Source organism: Trichogramma pretiosum, unplaced genomic scaffold, assembly GCF_000599845.2.
Source record: "Trichogramma pretiosum strain Unisexual culture from Peru unplaced genomic scaffold, Tpre_2.0 scaffold123, whole genome shotgun sequence".
In the NCBI taxonomy this organism is placed as follows: domain Eukaryota; kingdom Metazoa; phylum Arthropoda; class Insecta; order Hymenoptera; family Trichogrammatidae; genus Trichogramma; species Trichogramma pretiosum.
In genome coordinates this window covers 93,838-120,596 of record NW_019641684.1, presented here as the reverse complement: position 1 = coordinate 120,596, position 26,759 = coordinate 93,838, and the positions used below count along the sequence as shown (strand labels likewise).

The 26,759-nt window shown below is 46.3% G+C and overlaps 1 protein-coding gene across 2 annotated transcripts in view; it reads left to right on the top strand.

Annotated features, from left to right (window-relative positions):
* LOC106656770 (cell division cycle 20.5, cofactor of APC complex-like) overlaps positions 1–26,759 on the top strand; it is a 34,017-nt gene that overhangs the window by 3,527 nt on the left and 3,731 nt on the right. The window lies entirely within an intron of this gene.

Below are 26,759 nucleotides of genomic sequence, written 5' to 3'. Positions count from 1 at the left end.
AACTTGGAATCTTTCCGCGGGAGCACAAAGAGTTCACCGAGCTCGACTATGGTTCAGTAGCGGAGGATCCAGTCGCGTCGATGCACTTTGTACGCGTTATTGCACTTTGATGGCACCTCGGCCAACTTCACTCTTACTCGCTCGAGCACTCGCGCGCACGCACACACCATTGCGATGTTTTCTTTCCCGGAGTCGATTCCGATTCGAGAGTCACCTGGGCTGGTCAAGAGTCTCGGTCGAGGAAAGGCCGCGTCGATTACGATAGAGTTGGCTGCTACATACCACGTAACGTTCGGTATCGCACGAGATGCAGTCTCGGTAATGCAGCCAAATGCGCCAGCAGCAGTAGCCGCACTCCCGTTCGTGCATCGCTCTCTGCACCGGGCAAACTTTTTGTCGGAGCATTACTCTTATCATAGGATATGCAAGTCCAAGCCCGAGTCTGTGAGCGAGGGAGAGAGAAAGAGAGAGAGTGAGAGAGAGAGATGGGCTCGCCGGTAGGAGCGCAAACAAAAGCGCATATGCATATACGGACACGCGCTCGCCGAAAAAATAGAGAAGGAGAAGGCCTACTAAGGCCAAAGTCCGACGAAAAAGGGGTTGTTTCGATATGCCGACGCATATATACATACGTATAATTTTATAAGGGTGCAACGCTGCGCTCAGGAGAGCAGGCCAAAGAGCAGGCCAAAAATCGATAGAGCCCTTTTTTTCTCAGCTTCTCTCTCTCTCTCTCAATCTACATGGAGATTCGTTGCTAGGCTTCGTTTACGAGCTAGTCCCAAACGTACCCCCGGGACAGGGGCACGCATGGCCGCGTATGGAACGCGGCGCGCCACACCCGGCGCAGCGAGCCACGACTCGCATGCAGCGGAGTAGTAGTACAACGTCGAGGCACGCATGGTCGCGTGTACACAGTGCTGCAGTACTGTATAAATACGTACGCGAGTTACTATACGGTCGTGGTAGCTTATCAGAAATTAAGAAGAGGGGAGAGGGGGGGAGGGGGCAAAATCCAACCAAGGCGGCCCATCTTCGACGTTCGTGGCTCTCGACGAGGCTGCGGCCTATGAAACATTCGGGGGGGCTGGTACTATAATAGCACGAGGCGCATTCCTCGAGCCGCGCTCGGCAAACTGCACGCGGGGCAGGGATGAATTCGCGCGCGCCGAGTGCACCGCTGCCTGCATTCAGATGGCTATTTTTTCCATTTTGTAAATCGCAGCTAGGCCCTCGATGTACATCGCTGCACGGCTAACTCTTGTGTTGATCGCACCAGATTTGCACTCGCCATCGTAAATCGTCGTCAAAACTGCACTAGTTGTATCGAGGAAAACAGAGTGAAATTGACTCATAGACGGAGCAAACCCAGAACGAATGTAACAGACGCGGAATTTTCGAAAATTGTCTCAAACGGTTGATCGCAGCAGCTGTTTGCCAGTGGACCTCGATCGATCATACTACTGACCCCATGATGACGATGATTCCCCCGTGCCGAGCGAGCCACCGACACCATCTCAACCCTTTCTTCTCCTTCTTCTTCCTCTCGATCCTCATCTTCCTAGGCGGCTATAAGCTTCTCGCAACGTGAGAATGTGCGGCTCGAATTGGTTGGCGCTTATAGAAACTCGTTTTCGTCTGCGACAGTTTTAATGCGAAACGCGTAACATATTTTTGCAACTGGACGAGGCCGTTGAATGAAATTTCCTGAAGCTAACTTTTGCGCACGGCGTTGAACTCGAGAGCCTAGCCTCGAGACAATCTCGTTGAGATTTTGCAAATCAGTGATTACGAGGAAATTAAAATTAGATAAGTACGAGAGAAAATGCGATCGCAGGAGGCGGCGCGTGCGAAGCCGAAAGTCATGAAATTCAATGATCCATTGTTAAATAAACAAAAGCAGTTGAAAGAAAGAGAAGAGGAAGAAGAAGAAGAAGAAGAAAGAAGAAGAAGAAGCGGCTGCATCAGGAGTTGAATCAAGCGAGCTTTTGCATGCATAATTGAAGTTAAAATTCAGAGTGCTCGCTTTGGCTTTGATCTCGCACGTATCTCGTATTTCTCAATCTTGCGACGACGACGTGCTTGCAGCAGCTCTCGAATGTGTATCAGCCACACATACACACCGAGAAAGAGCCGAGCGAATGTAAAGTTTGCATTCGCAGACGTATATATCTAAATCGAAATCTATAATCTCGATAGGGCAGCTTGAACACACATCTACGAGGTTGAAATAACATGGATTCGCGGCCGAGTTTGTATCAAAGGTATTGTATATTTTCGTGCATATTTACAAAGAGAATACAGGGGGTGGTATATCGCGCGGGTGCAGTAGCCGACGAAGCCGCGAGTCGAGGCCATCGACTTGGTGCTGCCCGGAGGATCGCGAGAAGAAAAGCAGCTCGCATTATAAGAGTTGCTGCTGCTGCACTCGCCTATTCCGGAAATTGAGCCCGAGAGGAAACAATAGAGGCTAGAGGGTGGCGTGCGTCCGAGGATCGGCTCGTTATATGCGCCGAGAGAGAGAGAGAAAGAATAGCTGTGAGCGCGGCTGAAAAAAAGAATCGCGCGAGGCAGCAGCTCGACTTGGCGCATACTTGCGCGCGTGCACGGCCGTTGTTGCTGCGATGCTGCACGTGGGGGGCAAGTATGTGGCGAGCACGCGTATTACACGCGAATTATCATCGCTGTATAATCACGCCTGCTGCTGCTGCTGCTGCTTCTGCCGCGCGGCCCATGTACATTACATTTATTTATATATAGGTACGTGCGCTCGAGGTCAAGCGACGCTGCAGACGCCACCGCCTTCGTGGCTTACCGATGCCTTGTAGATAGCCAAGCTAGGGGGGCTAGTCTAAACTCGCTCACCTTTTCTCTCTCATTCCTTCTTTCTTTCTCTCTCTCTCTTTCTCTCTCCTTCTGATTCGTTCTCTCTTGACTGAGGATTGATAAACATTTTCCTCTCTTGTTGACTCTTTGTTATAAGAAATTCTATGATTTTATAATAAGCTTATAGATTGATATAACTCGTGACTGTTTGCGTGAACTTTAAATAAAGATTATCAAATTATCGTATGCCGATTTACTTCGGAATTTTCAGAAACAAGTCTAACTAATAAAAAAAAATAATCCGCTGCTTTTATTTATTTACTTAATCAGAAGAGAAAAAGCAGCTGACATACGCTACATCAAAGTGATGCAGAAATTTTATGAAAGCTGCGAATTGCCAAAATATATTGTCCACAAAATAGTCGGATGCAGTCAATGATTGCGGGTCCAAGCCCTCCGTGAGTTTTCGAAAAGTTCTCGAATGGCGACACTGCAGTACAAGTTAGGGGCCAACTTGCTTCGCCAGAGTCGTGGATTTTTTTCCTGCCCATATACGATCGATGTTAATGCAACCCCTTGGTCGGCGTTCGTCGCAGGGGCTGCACGATGCGGGGCTGCCTCGGTATATCTATATATACTGTCTCGCATCGGTTGCATCAAAAAGGGTTGGGCTCGGTGGCGAGCTGCGACTGCATTGAATGGCCGAAAAAAGCGACGCCGAATTCGAGCAAGATGAAAGATGCAGTTTACAGACCTACGAGCTTGTCTCTTTTTCCTTGCATCATCGGACTTGTTGAGAATTCGAGAACTATTTACTGGTCCGGTTGGATCTGATAATCTGCAAACTCGATGCTACATAGTAACTGCATAAATGCATAAGAAACTAGTAACTATAATATTTCATTACGTTATGCAGAAGCTGTAGTTTTTTTTGAAATCACTGAAAAAAATCCTGTATGTAAATCCAGGAAAACGCACCTTCCGGTGTCAGGAAGATTAACTTCCATACGCAAGACAGGAAGATAAGTTTTCCTGTTTGCACTTGGCACATTTATTTACTTATTTATTTATTTTTTAGCGCAACTACAGTTTTTGCATTACTACTTCGCAGTCGCAATTACGCTTGAATAAGCGTCGTAAAGCGATGATAAAAATAAAATCGATGTTTCAACTACTCATTGCATTGCTTCTCGCCTTTATTATTAGTGGGGCTGCGAGCACGTTTTTGAAGTACGCAATGTTTAACGTGGCTTTGCTCCGAGCGACTAGAGTCGTTTATCAATTTAGTCGGCTCGAGCGCGCCAAGCGCCATAACTGCGCTACGTTGCGAACGCACTGCACAAATAGCTCGAGTCGCGAGGCTTCCAAGGGCGTATTGTTATATTGAAAACTGTAATGGTACTGTACGAGCGTACGTGTTATATATAGTACGTAACTAGAATACTATAAAGCATGGTACTATGAAGATGAAGTTTGAAAATTGCTTGTACTTGCATGAAGTTGGCTCTAAGAGTGTTCAATTCGATTTAAAATCATAATGGCTCTTTTAAATGAAAAAAAAAAAAAAAATACTATCCGACTTTATAACTGTTGAAGTAAAGCTTATTTGAGTAAGCCCGAGGAGTGTGATAATCGTGGGTTTTGTGTCTCATTTTTTCCCCTCGCAAACTAAACGTAATCTGAAGAATTTAATAAAAATAAGAAGAAAGTTTAATTGGTCTTTTTTCGAGAACTTGTCACAGAGCGAAACTTCTTCTCGATCATCTTAACTACAATGCTCTTTTTTTGTAAATGTATTACTCCTGAAGTAATGCAAAGTGCGAGAAGTGGTAATGATACCTTTGTGTAAGTGACACGAGTTCGACTCTCTTCTCTCTCTCGTAGCAGCAGCTATTCAATTTCCAAAGAAACATAGTACTTTACGATACTAGTGGCATAAGTAACACTTTTTGGCACGGCGTAGTTTAGGGCCCGAGCGCAGCGAGGATCCTAGTAACCGCGTCTGAAAATGTCCCCTATGGCACGAGTATCGTACTCAATTTTATAGCACTGGGTTAAGTTCCCATTTATGCCCCCTTTTCCGAGTCATAAGTCGCACTTTCTGGTAACGCGAAATGAGGTTAGCGCACGAGCGTAAACATGCTTATTAAACATGTGTAACATAAAAGGGCCCATTTTACAACACAATTATATCAAGAAATTTTAAAATTACTTTCGCGCATTATAAACGGGGATCGCCAGACGTAAGTTTCGGAACTCTGACGTCCGGCGCCACCAGTACTTTTCGCCATAGTGCGAGCGTAGAGTTTGCCTCAAACCAACGCTGGTCGAGTCGTTTAGTCCAGTTCACGCTACGACGCCGCAGTGTAAACAAAGGAGCTCGTCCCAACTACAGCCCGTGACTATTATAATATATAGTGTATTTTTGTGTGAACGACCAGAAAGATGTCCGACGACGATTCCGATTCAACTTTCTTTGACGAAAGCGTCGATAGCGACTATTACCTCGATTACGATTCAGGAGACCCGTGTTACATGTTTGGAACATGTTTGGAAAAATTGGAGAGTTTGAGTGAAAGGTTTAATTTGAAGACAAAAGAAACGACATTTGATGATTTATTAAAATTGAAAAGATTGATTCATAAGTGGACTGGCCCACTTCCAGATCTCCAGAATTTATTTGAAGGTGAGAAAATGGATTGGATTCTCAAGACATGTGTGGAGGAGGTCGATAAAAAAGACATAGAATTAATCAAGTTCGTAGTGCGTACAGGCTACAAGGACACCCCCGAAGTCGATCAAGACGGCAAGACATCAATACGTCGAACGACGCCAATACATTGCGCGGCTGAAAACGGTAAATGGAAAATCATCGGTGATTTGTTTAAAATATACGATCGTTTTGATGTGAACTACATCGACGAGTCTGGTTTCACCCATTTTCATGCGGCCTGCAGTGCTGGTTGTGACGATGTCGTCGAAAAATTCCTCGAACTGGGGCAGGATCCCAATTGCCTCGCGTTGATCAGCCAATCAGTTGATCCACCGCTATTCTTAGCTTTGGATGGGGGCCACGAACGCAGTGTCCAATTGCTGTTGAAAAGCGGAGCCGATCCGAGTGTAATCAATGCGAGGGGAATGACTTCTTTGGATTTTATTTTTGAATTTCACGACGATGAATGGATAGAGGCATACCCCAAGTTCAACGACGAAGTACATCAGCTGTTGCGGGTAAATGACCGGGACCATTTGGGCCGGATACCGCTGCACGAGGTTCTGCGTCACGACCACAAACATGTGGCCGAATCACTGTTGAGAAGCGGCGCCGATCCGAATATGGCCAATGCAGACGGATCGACCCCTTTGCACATTATTTGCAAGAGAAGCGACGATGATGGCTTGGCAAAACTATTCTTCGAGGTCAATGCGGAAATCGGTCTGGTGGTACAGGTCGACGCTGTGGACAAGTTGGGCCGGACAACGCTTCAATGGGCCGTAGCGAATCTCCTGCCGGATACTGTCGATGTGATCTTGGATCAAGGCGCTGATTTATCCAACTTCGTTTATCCCACCCTAAGTCTTTTTGAGGAGTGTTATGAAGCGAAATACATCTGGAATAGATCTAAATTAAAAATTGTGTTCTGTACTCTGGTTATCGTCGAACACCTTGGAAATAGAGGATATGAACTGAACCTCAGTAACGCTTTTACGATCATGAAAATATTCGCTAAATACAGTTCGTTCACCAAGTCACAGCATCAGACAGAAGAGTATTTGCGTGGGAACAAAAAGTTCGTGAGCATAGCAAATGAGCAGGTGGTGAGTCCGAATTTGTCGTTCTACGACTTGGTTTGCATGGGATCCGAAGAGGCGGCGAAACAAGTATCCATTATAAACATGCTGTGTTTCGTGCGTTCGAATCAATTCGGAGAGGAATGTTATCGCAGCGCGATTGATACGTTCCTGTGTGAGGTAATTGCGGGAGGATTTTGCAGACGATGGGCACCCGAATTTTTCATGAAGCTTTTTCGTCATCGGCTGCCAATTCTCTGTTGTGATGTAATTATCAAGAATCTGGAGAGCAAAGATTTGTGGCATATTTGCTTGGCGGCCATGAATGAAAATTAGGAGTGGGCGAATTGTAATCGTCACATCCAATCAATTAATATGTTATATCTACTATGAAGCTGCAGCAATCCACACGTTTTTGTAATAAGTAAAAAGAGTGCAAAAAGTATTTATACAAAATCTCTTTGTTTCATAATGAGTGTTATAATCAAAATAAAATTTTTAAAAAATGAACAAATTTCTGACATTTTTCAATGTAATGTGTACCATTTTCTGTATCATTAAAAAAATTAATAAATTAAAAAAAGACTTTGGTTTTTTTTATAAAGAAATTCATGATCAATCAATCATCAATGTATAAGAACTGCCAAATTTTAAATGTAGTGACATTTCACCTTAGTTTAAATTACACGGGCTCGAGTCTGTTATTCTTTACGTAGCGGGAACTGTATTATATGAAACTGACTAGCTATGCTCAACTTCCAAAGTAATAGTTTTCTCGGTTTGTAAGTCATTCAATGATAGCTAAAAGGAATTTTCTTCGGTGAAAAAGTTGTTTTGAATAAGTGCTGAGGAGATTTTCGTGGTTGATTTGGTTCTAGTCAAACGAATAAGGGTTTTTCTTGCGTCAATTTTTAGACGCAATTTTCATTTTGTTTTTTATTAGTTTCGATCCAGTTGTCATATAATTTGCTCGAATTTCTTGAGTTATGCATCACGGATGCAATTTTGAAAAGGTTCTTATTCATGAAAATTATTGGTAAAAGCTTATTGCTCTCTCTGTGTACCTGATATTATCCAACGTAATAAAAATTAACACCGTGGCCAGGATTGATTATTTAAGAAAGCCGCCAATAACAACTATTAGTTGTGAAAGAGAATATTACGATTATTGAATCAACAAATAAAGAAGAAGCGACGTAGACAGAAGAAGGAGAGGCAGAATCAATAAAGAAAATCGACGTAATGTTGAAGTAAGTTTGCGAGACAATGCTGAGCAACATGTCGCGCTTTTCTCGCACGTTTGCCACGATATCATCGAACTATCCTTTTACAGACGGCCCCTATATCGACGGCAGAATCTAGAGGCTCTACACTCGCAATAGTTGGCCGCGTCCGATAAGTCCTTATCTCGAGGCGCGTCGCCGTCGTCTTTCTGTCTCTCTCTCTCTATTTCTCGGGTCTCAATGAGCGAACGAATGACAAGTCGGAAACAGCCCCATAGAATATCGTCCATCGCTGAAGTACCAGTATAAGTGCATGTCTTGCATAGCGAGCTGACTCTCAATTAATGACAGCTGCCAAACACTCGGCGCAGCTTCGAGCTTTATTCTTCTCACGCGAGTTTTGGCATAAGAGATCGAGACGGTCGGCTTACTGCGAAATGAGCCAAGAAATTAGCGGAGATAAGTCGCTCGCATCTAGCCTGCTCGATTGCGGTGTTGAAATCGCAGATGCTCCCAGGCAGGCTGCAGTATGCAAGTTTATCCGCGGCGCAGCTTTCGCTCGCGCGCAAGATCGCGCGGAGAGCTGGTCGCGCGTGGAAACGATATTGCGGTCGCTGATCGCGGGTATCGCGTAACGAAGCCGCGACGTGACTGCAGCTGCTCGACCGTTTGACGCGCCAGCGAGGAGAGTAGCTCCTAAATTTGCATTGTCCGTGGAAAAGGCGAACAAAAAAAGTTGGTAAAAGTAGATATATACGCGCGCCGCGAGGTGCAACTCTCTCAGCTTCGACGCACGTGAGCCGCGAAAAGCGAGCCCCGCGCTACGTATATATAAATGTGTGTATGTGTGTGTACGTGGCAAACGGGCCTCTTTCTCTCTGCGAAACGTAATACCTGCAGTGCACGCTTGGTCGTGTATTAATGCCGTATGTGTGTGTGTTTGCAGTAAGTTGCGCGCCTTACGTGCTCCATTATTCTCCGGACGAAATAATGGCGCATAAGTATTCTCTATTATATATGAGATAACATAAACACGTCAGGTGTAGCCGTACGGCCAGGCAAGATTTAGCTTCGAATTCAACTGGGCTACGGCATAAAAAATGTAATGAAAAAAATTATAGCAGCAGCAGCAGCAGCAGCTCAAAGGCTACTAGATGTTGCTCTTCGATATAGCTCTATTGTGATGCTGCGTTGCTGCAGCGCGCATACATACATCGAGCACCGCAGGCTCCATTTATTTTTATACACATATATCTGTGTGTATATAAGTATATCACGTAGAGATGTTAGAGTACAAAAGAAAAGCTGACTGCTAGAAGCCGATATAAAATTTTCTGCGCGGTCGCGATGAGCTGCGAAATGCAGAGAAATTTGAAAAGATGAAATCAGCCTTAAACACTACTTTTTTTACTAGAATTTCCGAGTGAATTTCAAATTTTCGGCGTAGCCAAACGAAAGATACAGCACGATAAGACGAACGCGCAATAGAGCTATATACGATCGTTGGAGTCAAGCAAGCAACAGTCAGAGTCGTTTAACAGCAATGTCATCGGTGAATTAAAAAATCGATGGAAATGGCATATCAGGTTTTGGTTCAATTTTGTTTCGCATTCGAGTTCGATGTTAACCGATGAGTGGCGGGTTCAAAATGCAGTTCGTCAGAGGCGACGGCACTGCTACGTTCGGTCAAGCACAAGAGATCCACACGCGGAGCCGAACGATCGGTTCGTATATACATGCGCAGGGTGCCGTGTTATGTGCTCGCGTCGATCGGCCATTCATAATGCACGATCCAGCCGGTCAAGTAATAGCGTAGTGGACGACGCGGCCACGGGGCGAAGCTTCGAGCCTCGCAAGTCCGATGACGCGGCGTAAAAAGACTCGGCTATCGCGTTGTATTATTTAGGTGTACCTATAGGTATATACACCTATAGTGGGGCTCGGCTACCGCTGCCCAGTCGCGCGAGTCGCGCGTCGAACATGCAATATTATATATATACGTCTATGCGGTGTGCAGTCAGCTACAGATATGAGTCAATGAAGGCCCAGAGCGTATTATAAGAGGGATATATCGCGAGATTTTCTCTGCCCGATAACGAGTCGCAGCGGCAGCAGTCCGAGCTGCTATACGCGCTCCGGTCTGCGCGTACGTATAATCGACGTTTCGATCGCATATCTCGCGAGCCCATTCGATAAGCCATCTTCCTCTCTGTGCTGCGAGTCTGCGACGCGTCGCGCGCGCGACTGGCCTGTTATAGTAGGTGCCGCTCTTCCCTCGAGTACTCGCTCGCTCTATAATACTCGAGATCGAGAGAGAGCGCGTCGTACACAGACACACGGCTGCGATCGAGCTGCGTGCCAAAATGATGTGTCAATTAATCTTTTTCTCTTCCTCATAAATGCCTTTTACGACTTTTCTTCCTGCTCGCTGCGCTCGGCCTGCTATCAATCCAATACTCGTGTTCTTGGCCTCGGTGTGGCTCTGCTCCGCAAAGATCTGCATATACACACGCAGCAGCGCTTATCGCCAGCGAGCATCTTCGATTCGTCCACAATGCGTCTGCGCTGCTCCTCGCGCTCTGTACTGCCCTGCGGGGCCGTACTACACCGCGCGCGCGCGCGAATCTCCGTGTTGTAAGTACGCACGCACATAAAGCTGTAACGCGTCCTTACTTAATGTACGAGTACATATACAATGTGGCATGGGTGCGTCGAGCGCGCAATTTAGACTGCAACGGCGTACATTTGAATTGTTTTTCGTGCCTGCGTATATATAATACCGTCTCGCGTAAGATCGCATTACGATCGACTACGAGGGATCGCGACAAAAAGCTGCACTAGTCGCAACTCCCGCCAATTGTAATTACTTGTATGCGCGACGTATGTATACGTCGACTAATTGTTTTTTGCTACTAACGTCGTCCACCTTTCAGTTCCAGTCTAGTCGCACAGTCCCTCGAACGCGAGTACGTCAATCATAAAACCCATCAATAATTCATAAACGCGCGCTTGGTGCGCGCAGCTAGTCGACGAACGATCGCGTCTCGTATAGCTTTGCGAAAAAAAGCTGCCAGCCGCGAGCTTGGCTTTTCCAAATGTAGTCGCGACTCGGCGGGCTAATTGCCACTTTGGATCCGATGCCTTCTTATATTCACGCATGTATCTCATAGAATACGAGGGCTACGCAATCGCAAAGAAAGAGACGTTCGCGAAGTGGGGATGCCTCGGCTATAATACGAGACTGCCGTTGTTCGAGTTAATCGTAGACGCACGTGCCGATCGCGAGTAAAGTCTACTAACCGATGGCCTACTACCAAAGCGGAGAGAGATTAAAGTTATTCGTTTACTCAAGCTTGCGCTAGGATTCCCCGAGCGAAGTTGCGACTCGCTTTGCTTAAAGCTCGAACGTACGTGGATTACAAATATGTAAGCTGCTCGACCGAATCGCTACACCAATCGGTACGAGCATCGAAAGTCCGTTGAGAGATTCAGCGTCTTTCTCATTTTTCTCTCTCTAGTATGCTATTATACAAAGCACATATGCATACAGAACCTCGGTGACGAATTGCCCCGAGGTCGCGTTCCATTCTCGCGCGTCTACCTTATCGGATGCTGCTCGCAGCTTACGTGCATGCTATAGTCTTATATGCGCGCGCTCCGGAAAATATTGCATACGGCGAGCGACGCATCGCTGCAGCACGGTATGTATAAGCAGTGAGTAAATCGGCCGGCAGACACCGGCGCGCCCTCGCGCGCTTTATGGATGTCGCGCGACATAGCTCGTCTGTGTACGGTGTACGCGCGGTGTGTGCGTGGGTGTCGGCAGTCGAGTAGCCGCTACGACGGCGCGTAATGTACATACGCAGCGAAACTAGCACCTACTATGTCTGCGGCCTGCGGCAGTCCGACGACGGCCAGCCGATCCCGCCGTAGCTATCCTGTACAGCGTTGAGCCTCGCGCCGAGTTCCTCGAGGATTATATATTATCTCGATATGCTCACTTGCGGCTCCTCGAGTGTATACCCCGAGTACTCGTCCCGCATTATGCGCTAGCCAGGCCTAGTCGCTGAGCATTTTCGTGCCTCGATGGTGCACGACAATAGAGCCTACGCGATGCCGTCGGGCTGTACGATCGACCGAGTTACTTTTCATTATCGTCTCTTTTCGACCGATTATTTGCTCTCGTGGATCGTTGCCAGATTCGTCTGTGTAGCGGCTGCGCTTAACTATTGAAAGCTGCAGCGCGTCCAAGGATCGAGCGACCAACAGAACGAACGAACATTTGCTTTTGTATTCTTTGCGATCTCTCGGGCGAACCAACGACATCGGCGACTCGTACAAGTACCGAGTCCCTCGGTCATGCCCTTAATTGTGAATTATGAGCTTCGGCTCGGCTCGCGACCAATCAAACGACATAACGTTTGCAGCGGGCTCACAGCGGCGCAGCTCGTCTTTGCCAAGGTCAGAGTTGAGCCGGTGCACGTGCAACCTATTACGAACGCTTGAGTCACTCGAAAAGAAAAAGGAGCTGTGCGCGTAGGCGTCTTGAAAATCAACTCGTCGAAGCTCGAATGCATCGCAGCATCTTTCGGCCAGGCCCAGAGACGAGCCGAGAGTGTCGCTCGCCGATTTCCATATATTGTATTATCAGGTGGGAGTCATGCTCGTGCGGCTGTTGGCTTTGACCTTGTTCCTAGCCACCTTCCAACGCGATGCTGTAGATGTGTGCCAGTTGTCGTTTTCTGCTCGAGTCCAATTTTTACCGCAGTGGATAATTTTTTCATCTCCGTACAAAAGCTCGGCTCGAATAAATCCAAGTCGTTCGACAGTCGAGCGATTGCAGTATATCGCGGTCGGTACGTATAGCAGCCCGCGAGCACACCGACTCGAACTATTAAAACGCGGACGAGCGGACGGGCTGCTCCCTATACACAATGGTCCATCGTAAAAGTCAGCCGTTCGAGGTGGCTCGAGACGCGCGCAAATCTCCGGAATGCGGACATTTATGCTTTATGCACTATGACTCTATATGTAACGAGTAACTCGATCTGTACCGTTGCAGCTGGCTCACGGCTGTGCTCGGCCGAAAACGATACAAGCTGATGCAGCGAGACTGCAGGCCCATTTTCATTTTTATTCGGATATCTTCATAATTCTGCCTGTGATTAATTTTATTCCTGTATATTACGAGTAATTTTAGACTAACTTTATGAGTTTCGCGTTACTCCAACATTTTTACATTTTCCTTGTTAAATACAATACTTACGTGATACAATTCAATGAAATTAATGCAATTTTTAATTCATAAACATTTCATCGTAAATTTTTTTTCATATCAATTTTTAAAAAACTTATCATTGTTATATGGGGGTAAAATAAATGCATATAACGTGCACTAACGGTCAGAATGTCAGTAAGTGATTTTGGAAATTCAGATTTCCCACATTTCCTGGAAATTGAAAAATCGTCTCGGAAGATTCTGAAACAATTTGAAGGTGTTCCATGAACCATTCCAAGACGTTTTTGTTCTATAAACTTTTTCTCTAAACTCAATAGTTGATGAGATAAGAAATAGTGAAATTTGAAAGTCAATTTTTTATTCAAGCCACAATTATGTTAAGAAAAAAATATTGTTTGACAAAATTAACCATGGTATCTCGAAGTAGAGATCTCGAGGGCATGATCTACATATATTTTAATATTTTAATGATAAGTAGTTTAAATTTAAAAATTAAAATGAAAACAAAATTTGATTTCAAATACACGTTTTTTTTGTAAATTTGAAATTTTTTATTATAAATTGTCAATTTACGCAATTTTAAATAACACCACTTAAAAGAACACCCTTAAAATCATTAAGTATAGTAATTTGCATAATTTTTTTCGGGTCGATTGAGACATGGTAAGAGCGCAAAGTTGAATGTCAAAATCGTGTCCTTCCGTCGTTAATGGGTTAATACACGACTTGGTCAATTTGTAAATTTTAAAGTAATGACTTGAAAATAGCGCTGCTATTTACGAAATTTAATTATAATTTTCCCACTAAAAGTCACTCGGTATACTTGTGAAATACATAACTTTAGGGCAAGAGTGTGTAAAACTCCACGTGTGTAAGATCTTTTTTCAGACATGCAGTAGTTCATAAGTTACTACTAGATGGCGTAGAACTGAATTTGTCGGAACCAATGAAAAAAAAGCAAAGTTTTAGCCTTAAGTAAGAGCGTCGTGCTGACTCAGAGTCAAACATATTGTATAGTTGCTTTTGATAAGAGTTAGCCATTAAAAATTATCACTTAAATACTGCACGCCATGCAACATTTCGCTTGCATAGAGGACCTATTGTGTCACGTTCGCCGCGATTGTGTGTTAGCAACAGAGATACTGGTATAACACATAAAGTGTTCGGAGGAAAGCGTATTGGGCTTCGGAGCGCATCCGAGCAGTTTGAGAAACGGACAAAAGCTTTGTTACATGGCTAAAGTAAGGAGCGAGCAGACGATCTATGTAGTCTGTAGGCCTCGCGTAAGCTACAAATAGCTGCAGACGGGCGAGATGAATTTGTTGGAATCGTTGCCGAGAGAGAGAGAGGCGAAAGAAAAAGAGCTGCTGGCGTACGAATCGACGCGTGTATACAAACACGCGTGCAGCGACGCAATATGCATCGCGGACGGGCGAGGATGAGTCTCGAACGATGAAACTCGTTCTCGATCGGCCATATAAATGAGCCTATGTTCTCGCGTACACATATATGACGTCAGTAGCAGCAGCAGCAGCAGCAGCAGTCTGAGAATGAGATTGTCCGAGCTCGGCGAAGAATGTGCGTCGAGCGGCCGGCAAAACGAGCGGCTCAGCTACTGCCTGCACCTCTTTATATGCTACATAATACATACAGCTCGAGAGAGAGAGAGAGTAAGCGCGTGTAAGCTAGTCGCGCAATGCTATATGCGTATATATCGCTTTATCGGACGCTGAAAATCGCGCCTCCGCGCGCCAAACGAGAAAATCGAGCGAACGAGAGATCGCTCCTGCGCACTGGGCGCGATTACGCCGCGCGCATAGCTGCAACGCGGAGCGGAATGATGGATCGGCCGACTCGCGACGTTCCGCGACCGACGATCGATCTCTCGCCGACTGCCGAGCTCGAATCGCCATCGGGCTTCCGACGCTCGACGAGATCCGCTTTTATGTATGTGTGTATACGCGGCTGCACTGCGGAGCCCTAGTTGAGATGTTAATTGACGCGCGAGCTGCTGCGTTGATGCGCGACCATATACTCGTTGACGTGCCCATCATTTTTCTAGCTCCGATTCCGTACTTGGCTTTGTGACAACGCGATCGTTTCGCTCGTCCCAAGGCCGATCCTTTGACGAGCAGCGAATAACTAAAATGAGAAACTGTTCGAAGTAAGAGTCAGCTGCAAAACTCGAATCCGGCCCCTTTTCAATTTCGACGCGTTTCGAGAAAATTAATTGTCCTTTTTTCGACACGCGAAATCGTCGCGCGTTCGGCTGATTATATCGTTGCCGAAGCGTCGCGGGACAGCCAGCGATGGCCGATTTAAAGGACAATTTGCTTGCTGGCACGTACATGCGAGAGTTGCGTGCAGCGCGTTTCACTCCGCACACGTGTATATATATCCAAGTGCAGAGAGGATAAAAGGGTTGCTTTCGAGATGACTCGAACGATAGGCCAAGTCATCGAAATAAAATCTCAATCGTGAGGCGCTGCGCATATATATACGTAGGAACATACGCGTATCGAAGTATAGAGAAGTAAGACTCGAGACAAGTGGAGATTCGACGGGGACGATTCCTCGAGAGATCGGCCAGCAAGATCTCATCGATTGAATCTTGCATACGCGATCTCAACGATGTGCGTTCGTGTGTTTGTGTATGTGTGTGTGACTATGGTGTAGCTACATCGCGAACAGCGCCTCGCGGCTCTCGACGCACACGACGCTCGTGGCCAAGTTTAGCCGCTCGACGTTTTGCGCGACTGCATCACTCCTACGTGTACGTATGTATACGTACGCGTGTATATGTTATACCCCGGCTCGAGACAACAAGCGCCAAGCGATTCGAGAGACGCGGTGCGCACAAGACACGCGCGCTATATCCCTAGCAGTGTATACGCACACGCGAGTGCACGACACGAGCTCGCTCGGGACGACCTTGGTCGCTTTGACTTTTTTTTTTTTTTTTTGCTTCCATCCGCGAACAACGAGCCGGGCCTGTGTGCCTCGCGAGTCTATCCCTTCTTTCTTTCCGAGTCGGAGCGCGCCGATTTTTTTGCTTCTCCACCTTTTTTTCTCTCCCCGCCGGCCGAGCTCGCTCTCGCGCTGCTGCTGCTGCTGCTGCTCGATCTCTGCGCCTTGTGCAGTGCAACTTGCAAATACTCGCCAATGTTGTCGGCTTCTTTCAGGCTTGTCCAACTGCGAGCATGTTTATCAAACCGAACACGGTATAGTACACAAATAAATGACCAAAGTACTTTCGATATACAAGTACGTGGCCAATACCCTATATGCGCGTGGACACGTGCGTACTGATCGCGACTCGCGGTACTGCTTTTCAGCTTGTATACCTAATAGAACAAACGTATAGCTTTTGCAAAAATCCATAAAAAAAAAGGAATAGAGTAAAAGTTATGGAAACGAGTGATACCGAGTCAAGGAGCACGCGATCAGTGTCACCGAAATCGGTATCGAAAATATTTTCGAGCTGCGTCTTTCGGCTCGTTTCCGGACGTACACCGGGGCCAATTTAATGCGATCGAGCACCCCAAACGCCAACGACAACAAGCCGATCCTCGAGCTTTATTTGTCGGACAATTTTGCGAAGCTCCAAGCACGATGAGAGCTACTCTATAATGTGAATTCACGAGTCTAGAGGCCGCGAGTACGACGAGCTGCACAGGCGATCGTGAACCAATTGTGCGCTATATATATATTCTCGTGCGTGCTGCATCTTCGCGAGTACACAATTTCGAAATGCAACCGACTTTTATAAACTGCTTTCGTGTAATTGCGCGCCTCCTGATCGATCCGGCTTATATGAGTTGCGCCGCTCTTCTTCGCATAAAACTCGAGAGAGCCAAGAGGAGCTGCGGATCCTCGCTCGATCATATACCTCGGCAATATACTGATTATCGAGGCATCGCCGCGCTCACGGATACTCGATCGATTGCTGCTGCTTTGTCTCGCGAATAATACTTTTTTAAGCTGCCATACCCGTCGAGCTGCCCAAGCTGAAAATTTTAATCGAATCGCGAGCCTATTTCTCTTTCTCAACATAGTTGGCGTTGCTCGTACATGTAGACCGCATAGACGAACCGATATAGTTGCGAGCGTGCTATGGCTGCGGTAAAAAATGCAAAACCAAGGCCCGTGTCGCTTTGAGCGAGTGGAGTCGCCGTCGGCCGCAACTCGACTCTGGCTGCATATAGAGAGACGACCATCTTTGCCGCTCTAGCTGCGAGCTCTTTGAGCAGTGCCAGGCGTGCCGAAAGCGCCGGTCTCTAGCCTCGCGACTCTGGATCTTCGTAACGCGTACGCACGACCGAGTCGAACCACCATCGATTTTCCATGTTCCTCCATTCTCTCTCTTTTCATATTTACTCGTGCGCGCGATGCGTGTTTTTCCGCAGCATATCTCCTTGGACGTAAACGAAAATTTCACCCGAACGCGATGTATCGTCGCACGTGGACACCAAGAGCGTCGCGTTGCATAAACTGAAGGAATCTCGGTGAATCGACGAGCAAAAGGAAAAATTATCAAAAACGATAACCGAAGAAAATAGCGAGAAAAAGTAGTTTAGTATACGGCGAAGACGCGTACAGGAAGCTGCGGCATCGATGCCTCGGATCGCAGGAACGAGCGAAAAAAGACTCTGAGAGCTGGAGCTCGCGAGACGAGGAAGGAAGAAAGGATAAGAAAGGAGAGTGCGTCGAAGAAGGTGCTATATGCACACCAGACGACTGCCGAGGTGAACGTACGATTATGTGATCAGCAACACACGGAGCGAAGAGAGCAAGAGAAAGAGAAAGAGAGAGAGAGAGAGCCAAGAGAGTATAGCTCACGAGAGAGTGGGCCTCTCTTGCTCCTTTTTTTCTTTCGCTCTCTTGGCTCGTCCGCAGTCGTTCGCGGGAGAGAAACTCGTTTTCGTGTCGTCCTGCTTATGCCGCGCGCGCGCGCGTACACACAGGCACCCAGCAGCAGCAGCAGCCAAGCACACGTATATGTATAGGCACATACGTAGGATAGGGTGAGGCGTACACTAGGCCCCAAAGGACTGCTCCTTCGGCTCCTCCGGCTCGCACGCGCAACGACCGAATATCTTGAGGTAGTCGAGGCACCTCTCGCTCGTATATATATTGCGAAGCTCGCTTCTCGCTCACTCGGCCACCGTCAATTTGACTAATGCTGATTTTTTTCTTCCTACCCCGTGTACAAGCCCGAATGACCCTAGCTCCTGGTTACGTGCGACCTTGTCTCGTACGTTGCCTCGGTGCTATATGTAGGTAAATGTCGAGACGAGCCCCAAAAACGACCGGTTCTCTCGCACATGGCTCGTCGCTCTCGAGTCGCTTGGCTCGTGAATCGTGTGGCAGAGCTCAATCTGAACCGCGCGAACCTTTAAAAAATGTTTGCCGTGCGATTCTCAGTTGCATCGATTCGATATAGCTCGCGAGTGCGAATGCGATTTCGATCGGTGCGCAGCCGAGAGAATGGCTCACGGTACACGTACAGACTTGGAGGAGTCTTGTAGCGCCGCGATCATGGCCCACTCGCTGGTGCACGAAGAGATGCGTGCCGCGATCGAGCCCAGACACGTTCCAGAGAGAGAGAGCAAGACAACTAGCCGTGCGGTAGAGAGCCGAGCTAGCGAGAGGATCGATCCGCAACCCCATGCGGTGGCAGTGAGCATCGCGGCGATCGCCACCCATGAAGCGCGTGTATTATTCAACTGTATATATGCACGTGTGCCCTATATGCATGTACGTAGATCTGCTTGCTCTCTATTTCTCTCTCTCTCTTCTTCTCCTTCCTAGTACGGCGCTGCAGCTCGCAAAAGTCATTACAATAAATTGCCGATCCACTACTTTTACAATTACATTTGTGTGCGCGCAATTCATCTTCGAGTCTTGACACGTACACGCGCTACGCAAGCACTGCACTGCACGCAACACACACACATTTCATGCTCGACGATTCATCCTCGAGATTCTTATGTACAACGGAGAACAAACGATGATACACACGAGCGAGATATCGGATAGCTATTTTGATGCTTAATTGAAGCCAGCTTGAAAATTAACATCTCCGAATGATCTACGCGCTGATTGCCGTTCCCTAGTGCGCGGCTCTCTATTGCTCCCCCGCTTCTACAGCTATCGCGTAGAAAAAGCTTTGAAGCTCGCCGATCAAACGTGCGTTCAAGTTTACATCGTTGCCTGTACGAATGACCAACTTAATAATTGTACTTGGATGAAGAAGCCCCGCGCAAAGTTAAGTATCGGCCGAATGTCACTCGTCGATCGACGCGTACGTGTAACACGTGCACACTTGAAGGAGCTTTCGGCGTACATTACCATGCTTGTGTATACAGAAAAAGCAAAGCTACCGATTGGCTGTGCATACATATCCTTATGTACTTGCTATAGAGGTATGAGCAAAGTAAACATTCAATTAGCGTTGCCAAGTACTCGTGCAATCTATCGCGACTCTGCATTCGAAAACATAACTTGTCTTTGCCAACAATCATAAGTATATAAGTATAAGTTCGTCTTTAGTTTACACAGCTCATTTCACGTAATATTTATTTTTTTCAAATGAATTGATTGATAGAGGTACCATATTCAAATCCTAGACTTTGAGTTTCCACGTCAACACCCTATTAAGTAAGCCATACAACGATTACTACATTTCTAAAGCAATAATAAAACAATACTTAAATAATGCTACGCTTGATGTTTGAATAAAGAGATAAAACAAGTTCTTATCAACTGTATTCATTTTTCACTATGCTTGACTGCTCAGTACAAGTACTATAACGGATTTAATACACGATATCTATTAAAATTTAAAAAAAGTTCAATTAATTACGTATTTGATTTAATAGTCAAAAGGTTTCTGCTGAGTATCTGTGTAGATTGTATCATCTGTTATATTATCGAAAATTTTTTCATAAGCAATGTACAGGAGCCGTGGGTATTCTTTCTTAACGAGTCTATAATGCACCTCTATCGTTATAAATACCTCACTTATAGAAGAAAGTGAAAAATGGAAAAAGTGTCAATAAAAAAATGACTAAACTTTGTAGTATAAATTTATATTTTTACTACATACATAAATACGTGATAAAATTTTCATTATCGGTTGAAAATTCCACTTTCATTGAGTATTATAGTTATATTCACTCAAAAAAAAAAGATGTCTTACAGTATTTTTGTCCGTACAACACATAGCGTAAATCTTCGAGTCGAGAGGTCTAGAGATCGACTCAACTGACTGCTCCTCGTCTTTCTATTTACTCGCTGTATTTACGGCTGTCTTGTTACCTTCGTAACTCATTTGCGCGAAACGTACTGCAGCGTGTGCCAACGCGTGTTCGCATGTGTATCGGCTATATTATATACACGAACGTCTCCGCCGCGCCAGTTGCACAATTAGCTCTGCTGCACATAAAAGCAAATAATACACGTAACATATGCAGCACTGAATGCGCCATTGGCCACTGACACGACTATCAATGATTTATGTACTGGCTCGCGGTAATAACGAATTCATCAACTTTTTCCTACTTTTGCATCGATATCGAAAATATCACAAGACGTGCCTTTGACAAAGACAAAAAAAGAACCCTAACTATGCAGGAGACTAAGATTTTCACCGACAGACTTGCAATAGTAACAAAAGTATAGCAGCGGCATCAAGTAGATAATATCGCGCTTACGGGAAACGGCAACTGTCCAATTATCCGCAGGAATCCGTCGTTTTGGCGCATTCCGCGCGGCTCGAACTGCAACACTCGAGCCATTTTAAGTGTGTAGAAAATATCTTACTATATCTCGGTGCTCCTCTTGCAATCGAATTATTCAATATATCTGCCGTATACGCCACTTGTTGTATGAATATCACAGATGCCTGTCATCGGATGCCGCGTATCCTTATAGCTTTTCATTTATTTTTTTTTCTAGATTCTCGTCGAAGTAGAGTATGTTGCCGAGTTTACAACGCCTTAATGTTAAAAACGTTACGTTATAATGCCAACAGATGTAAATCACCGTTGTGTAAATGCTAAAAAATGAAAAAAACGCACGAGACAACATAAAAAGTACAGCTGATTTCTGTAAAAGAGCTCGCAAAAGAACCGACACTTTTTATAACGACTCAATGCGTCGACCGGCTCGAAGTTGGATCGTTGCTCCGAACGCTCGAGCTACGTTAGAATTTGCCGTCCGCGCAGATCGCAGGTGGGAGTGCGTCGGTGGGACGATACGCACATTCCCGATCGGAACAGGCTCAACGGGCTGCGAGCTTCGTCGTGTACAGCTTTGGGCACATTTGCATTTACAAGCACAAACTACTGGCTCGCGCTGCGAGATCTCGCAGTCGCTGCCCATGGCGAACAAATAAATTTTCTGCCCGATCGCGTTGCATTATTTATACGGCATTATGCGGAGCAAGCGTCGAGGAAAATAGCCGATCAACGCGCGCACGCGAGCAATCGAGCGATATCGAAGGTCTCTTGGCGGTCGCGGCTGCGGCGTCCGTCAGCAACACAGCATCGATAGAGTTTAACGTCTGATCATAAATGCAACACGAGACGGCGAGGCGCGTGAGATCGGCAAAGTACGCTTATATGGAAGTCGCGACATATTTCCCAAGAGGCGCTAGAATTGGGTTGCGAGCATCGATCGACGACGATTCGGCTGCGCGCGTCCAGTCAAAGGCACGTTCGCGGCTCTCTGCTGCTGGCGCCAGACTCGAGCGGCGAGTCTCGATCGCAGCTACAGCCACATACGGTCATTAATGTCTCCGACGCCGCCAGCGCACCGCGTCTCCAATGAAGCTGGCACACACACACACTCTCTCTCTCTCTTTCTCTCTCGCTTTCAATTACAAACGTATTGGTTAACTATGTAAACCGCAGCCGAGACCGTACACGTGGACGCTAAACGTCAGATCATCGCGACCACTGCAGAGAGTGACAATTATCGCACTTTGTGCGAGTGTCCAGCGCACCGCAGTGTATAGGAATCGATCGAATATTATGAGTTATACCCTCAAGAAATTAGTCGTTCGGCGTTCTATGGTGCGACACACGTTTTCGACTACAAAAGGTCAACTATCGAGAGTTGGTCGAAACGATCGCGAATGAACTAGACATGGAAAAAGGCATACCTTGGCTGATCGCTGGCGACGGTAGCGAGCTCGAGCGGCTCGAGAGCAGGCCAATGTCACTCGAGTCGCGATCGAGTCGCGCTCGTAACCAAGAGCTGCGCGCACCCTTTCGAACGATCGTCATTGATTCTTGAACTTTGACAATTTCTAAACACATAATGCCATTATCATAATCACCATTACCATAATCATTAGCATCATCACCACAACACGCACTAAGCAGAATGAACCGATGAGATGAATACGCGATCGATTCAAGGCACTGTCAATGTGGCTGGCGAGCCATCGCGACGGGAACAAGCTCGAATTTCCCCGCTCACACACGCACAAATCCAACACGGAAGTTCGAGCGCACAATTTGACAATCGTTGGCTACTCTTTAACGCAAGTACGCGCAGATCAAAGGCGTCACTCGATTCGTACGCATCCTCGGCCGACACCACGGCAAAGTTCGAGCGCGAACGAAACGAGACAGGCGGACGATGGGCACGAGCTCGAGGACGGAGTCGAGCAAAGATCATTTACGAAATACGCCGGTCAATCGCGAAAAGTCGACGGGTATTTTTATTAGCAGCTCGTCCCGCTGCACTCGTGCTCGCAGCCGATCAAGCGGAGACTAAAGCGAGCAGAGAGCAAAGGCTTCTATAAAGAGCGTGGAGCGAGACTGCAGAAAGAGAGATGGGTAAAGGGGTCCGTCCGAGTGGCGGGGACCGGCCAGCGGCGGTGGCGGTCCAGACGCGTTCCATACCGCAGCGATCCAGACTCCAGCCGAGCAGCACACACACACATACACACGCGCACGCACACACAAAGGCTTAACTGGCGAAGCCGAGCCAGCCGCGCTGGATCTACCGTAGCATATACCGCGAAGCTACTATATATACCTGTATATACGAGAGCTGGACGATGCACGAGGAAGGACGTATGCGGAATCCGAGCGAGCACGAGGGCAGCTCCTATATATAATTTTATCTCGCGCTCGGCTCTCCTTCGGCCGTCAGCGCGGCTGGCTGCAGCTCGTGTACGTGTGTGAGTGTTGCAGCTATAAGCGCACACACACACACACACAAAGAGGCGTGCGCGAGGCAACTCACGCTAGGCCGGAGCGTCGAGTGCAGCGACACGCACGCGTGACGCCGGAGCCAGCTCGCCACCGCGAGGAGAGCTGCCGCATATATAGCTGCATGGCATCGCAGAGGCTCTCCTCGCGCGCAGCCAGAAAGATGCGATCCTTGAACGAAGGAGAGCTGCTGCTGCTGCAACTTGCTTTATATACATATATACCTGCCTCGTATATATACTCGTGTATAAATGCTATATAGCTGGAAGAAGAAACGGCAGCAGCAGACGAGAAGAAGAGTCTCGCAGAGCACACCAGTTCGGGATGACTGGTCCGGCCGCTTGTATTTGCAATTTTCTCTCCTCTTCTTCTTTTTATCCCGGGCTCCTTCCCTCCGGCTTTATATCTAACTCTTTGGATCGCTCTTGCTCCAACGAGATGATATTTTTCCTTTTGCTCTTTAGCGCGAGCGAGCTAGCTCGAGAGAGAGAGAGAGAGAGAGCCACACACACGCGCGCGCGCGATCTATACCTATACGTACGCCTTGTATACGCTTCTTTTGATCGTTGCAGTTTGGCCGCTTTTTTCATAGCACGAGCGGCAGCGGCCTCCGCCTGCATTTTTATTAACAGCTTTCGATGTGCCTTGCGACTTACATACACATACGTATATAGCGTATGTACGACACCGCTGCTCTAATACGTTTATCGCGCTCTTCGTATTTTCGCGTACGATCCACGTTCAAGCGCATCTAAACACGCAGCTAATATACTCGCCTTATTTCTGCCTTATTTGCAATTATCGACCGAACCGATGTAGAAATATAACATTTTCTTTTTTACATTTTTAACGAAAAACTTTTTTCATCCGAGGAGCTTCAAAATCTTCTTTTTAAGCAATGAATCAATGTTTTTTTTTCAATTTAATTGATTTTATCGTTGTTTTTGCTACGTTTTGATTCATTATTTTATGAACAATCTTCAGCGTTCAAGTACTGTAAAATAAATTCAAAGCATTTAGTATGGCTAATGCCAAGCTTGACTCTCACAAAAATTTTTAAGAAAACTGGCCAATATCATTGGTCTCCGATCCAAGTGAATCATCGCGCACGTGCACGTCTGCGACGAGTAGCATTTAAATCACGGTTCGAACTTCCGTAACATTATCCAAGTCATTAGTCGAAAAAACAGCCAATATTCGATATATTTGCGCCGCGTCGAATTTGAAGAGAGCGCAAATTTGTGCCGTGATTCGGCTGGGCGCATTGTGAGCGAACGTGCCCGTGCCAAATATTCCGAACACACGTCACACACACACAATGCGCGCGAAATCCAAGTGAACGGTGAAAAAAAATTAAAACAAAAAACAACGTCGATCTTGCGTGCTGCGTGCCGATTTAAATGTATGACACAAACAAATTCGCGTACTCTGTTCAATGCCTTTGTGCTGCGCTGTGGCAGGTTTTTTTTTCTAATCACTAATCGGACTCCCCTTCTTACCGTCCCTCCCTCTTTCTTTACCCTCCCTCTCTCGTGCTTACAGGATAAAAGCCTTTCCTGGTTCAACATGCATACTAAGAACGCCGGAATCTAGATACTGCTCTCTCTCTCTCTCCTCTCTCTCTTTCTCTCTTTGTACTGCTTGTAGGTATTTATATATGTTGAAGGTGTATGCTACGTATGAGCGTGTTTATGTGTAAGTAAGTTTGCGAATTCGAATGCGCGCAGTAGAGCTATATAGTCTGGCGCAGTTCGCGTGCTAGAAGGCCGAAAAAAGAAGAGATTAAAGTGGCGAGAAGAAAAACAAAACGATGAAAGATCTTGTGCAAGTATTTTTCCAATGGCAACGTAGCGCGATGAAACTTATTTGTGAAATATATAATGTATTCATGAAATATTTTATCGAGCGATTTTGAATTGCCGCGTCAGGCTCGAAGCCGAAATTTGTAGCTCTTTTTGACTCTTTCTGACTTTATGACTATTGAGATAAATACTATAAATGTTCAAGTATAATAATCACTAATCTAAAATATTTATCAATTAATAGCTTGCAGGGCATTGAAATTGCACGTAACAAATAGTAGGTAGTAACGAATCTACTTTTTTGCTCGTTCTCTGATATTAATGTTAAAAAGCTCAAGTATACAAAAGGGCGCGAGAGTAAGAGAGAAAGAGAGCGAAAAGAGAAAAGCGAGGCGAATAGCTCCCTTAGTTGCCCTCGCTAGAATTATGCGCCATACTAAAAGTACGGTATCTCGTTATTCGGGTCTCTGAGAGAGCTGCGGCGCATAGTTAAAAATCAGCTCGACCCCCTCGAAGCACCCCTGCAGCAGCACCAACACAAAGGTATAGGTCGAGAACATCGTAACCCCTTTGCAGCGTTTATAATACAAATATAAGACTTTTAGCGCATGGTCTAGTCGTCGAGTCCGCACGGCGTATCGCGGCACTACGCGCGTCACTACGCGAAGTAGCTTCGACGTGTGGCAATCGATGACTTTGCTGCAGAGACAAGTTGACGTGCGATATTGGCGCATTATATAACAGTGCAAGGGTCTCGTTGAGAAGAGAACCAATATATTTTCGATTGTGTAAAAGTTCTTAAATTTTTGATTGCCAATTGCATGCAAGAAGCAAAAAATTGATTGCCAAAAATTTGAAAGACCAACTCCAATTTAGGCGAATAGGTTTGTTCTTTCCGCTTAAAATTGAAACCAAGCTCAAATTCTTAATGCAAAAAATGAATAAGTACCTATCGATGCCGAATAAACAGGTATATAAAATACACTGTCGAATGCGAATAGCTTATGCATGTAAATAGCTTAATATGCAAATGAGAGCTCGAGTTTCGAATTGCAGCTCTCGAGTCTAGTGTGTGTAAAAAGTCGAGCAGCTGCGAAGCGTTGAGCAAAGCGCAAGCCGATAACGGACTTGGAGCTGCATTTTTATCTTTGCATTCTATTGAGTAAAAAGCCCAAGAATTAACGTATGAATATCATAGTCTCGAAGATGGGCTGCATTGGCGCAAACGCTTTCAAGGAGACAAATCAAAATTGCGAACAAAGTGTCGCTGCCCGAAACAGGAACTCGATTTACATATATTGTTATAGTCCGACTCGACCAGTCGCCGCACGCGTCTATGCGTGAACGCGTCACGGGTTCTTTTCCAAATTTTTCCTTCTCGACCCCCGAGCATCGTCTCTAGTGCGCGAACGCCCAAGTGCAGTTTGCTAATCCGTTACAGGGCACTTTCTCAGGTGCAGCCGCAGCAACGGATCTGCACTGCAGGCAAACAATCGGTCGCACCGGGCGAGCTGCTCGTCGGAAAAAATGCGGCCCCATTATGTAATGCACGTAAGTAGGTGCGCTCGCAGTTGAGCTGTGAAATTTCTGCAGCAGATGCACAACTGGTTTTTCCTGCGCTACTGCCTGGCCCGTGTGACTCGAGTGCACA